The following is a 2,404-nucleotide window of genomic DNA, read 5'->3' on the forward strand; positions in this document are numbered from 1 at the left end:
CTCAATAAATCAGTGACACATAGCCTATATTTTTATTTTAAAATCTGTATTTGAATATGGCAACATGATACCTCCTATCTGGATCATTATAGTTTTGTATTTTTCATCATTTGTTATTTTTATTCTGTTCTTACAGTTATCTTTGTTTTCAAGACTAAAACAAAAACTGTCTGTATATTTTAATTTTAGTTTGTTTCATAAGTACACAATATCATTTCAGTTAGTTTTTTTCTAAAGTCTAGTTTTTGTTTTGATTTTGGTTAACTAAAATGGTTTTTTTTTTCAGACCTAGTTTGAGGTTTTAGTTTAAGTTAACTTTAATAACCTTGCTTCCTACAGTATTTATATCATGACTTCACTGACAGAGAACCAAGACAGCCCAAGACCACCAATCACAGTTTCATGAAGCATGACATCATCATAGCAACAGGGTCAACCCCGCCCTTTCTAATAGTTTAAGAGTTCCCCTCGTTCCTTAGTCAAAGTTGCTCTCAGCAGCTTTGTGAATATGTTAGAGGAAACTCTTAGCTAGGAACTTTTAGTGATATATTTAGGAGTCCCCCTAGTGGTAAGATAAAATGCTTTGTCAATACGGGCCCAGGGCATATGGAGGGTAAACACAAGTAAACACAGTTTACTCACCTCTTTGAAATGAGGGAGACTTTACTCACCTATTTTCAGATCAACTGTATAACTCAATGAGGGGAAACAAGGTGGATAAACTACTGACCTTGGATAGTTTACCCACCTCTGTATTTACCACTACACACCTGTCTCAGTTATAATGTCATATGTCATTTTCACATTTTCTCCAGCAGCTTTGATACACTTCCTGGAATTAATATAGAAGAAATACTTTATTGATTCTTAGAATGAAAAACTTTATTGTTCTTTACAAACATTCACTTTGGCTTCACATCACATGCTGGTAAAATACACTGGTTCAATCTTTCTATGCATATAGTCACTTCAATCAATTTGTGAAACCAGCATGTCAGCACTGTGGATGAAAACAATGTGCATTACAATTGTGGTTCACTTTTCTTAATAAAGTTACAAAGTGTCAGGAACAAAATCAACATATTAACAACTATTCCGCCATAGATGTTTTGCTGTCTCCATTAAGGCCCATGCAGTGAAGAGAAACAGCAGAAATATTACAGAAACAATACAAAGTACACACATTCTTTAGGCTATTAAGTAGAAATAGACTCTGGTCAAAGTATAACTACCGATTTAACTTGTTTACTCAAGTTAAAAAAAGTAAAAAGTACAGCCTCTGAAATGTAGGCTACTCAAAGTATAAAAGCATTTCTGCAAAGCTACCTGAACCTCACATCATATTAATATAATTAAAAGACTATTAGACTTAAAAGATGTAGGCCTATAAAAAACTTTACTTTGATTAATAATTTGTGTCTGATATGGTTTGTCCACAAAAAAGTTCAATAGGCGATCATTTCAATCCTTAAAATAACATCTACTTTGTCTCCCTCATTACATTGCATCATTGATGTGATGTGACATGTTGCAGGTTTAGCCTGTCACCTTAAATACATTATTTTACACTTTCGCACATAATATAATTCAATTAAACGTCAAGGGCGTTTTATTTTGAAAGTAATAACAGGAAGTGGTGTTGTTCACGTTGTTTAGCTTGACCAACGACCAACGACCTCCGCCATTTTGGCCCCTAAGGAGACTAGTGAAACCTGTCTGTCTATGGTCAAAACAGCATCCAGTAAAACATCCCGCATACAAAGTGCCGTACAGAGCTTATTTTTCAACTGTACATTCTCCTTTCCGGTCAAAATGCATTGTGCTGCTGCTGCTGCTGCTGCTGCAACTACTACTGTTGTTGTTTTAAGGGCCAAGATGGCGGCGGCGCTGCTTGGGCGCTAACGCAGTGCAGCGCCTCTCATGCAGCTCACACTCTTTCCTTCCACCCTCTTTGGCTTGATACAGAAGAGGAACGCACGCGGAGGTTTCTGTCACTAGCGGGGAAGCTGGGAGAGCGCGAGACAAAGTGAGTGAGACAAACAAACCTTTACATGTTTTTGTCTGTTGTGCTTTAAAACTGAAGTCACGAGCTGCTTTGAAAATGTAACGAGTAGAAAGTAGATATTTGTGTTTAAATGTAGGGAGGAAAAGTACAAAGCTGTCAGAAAAATAAATACTCAGTAAAGTACAGACACCTTTTCAGTTTTCATAAACAATGATCAAATACAATTTAATAGTAAATATTTCAGCCTTAAACATCCACACCAGCACACACACAGACACACACACACACACACACAGTGTCCCTGAATATAAAATCTTCTGCTGACAGTGAATGTTCAACACAGTCTAACAGAAAATTGTATAATACCAACGTTTTGGACCAACGTTGCTATTTAAAGTG

The sequence above is a fragment of the Poromitra crassiceps genome (assembly GCF_964638095.1).
Source record: "Poromitra crassiceps genome assembly, chromosome: 17".
Lineage (NCBI taxonomy): Eukaryota > Metazoa > Chordata > Actinopteri > Beryciformes > Melamphaidae > Poromitra > Poromitra crassiceps.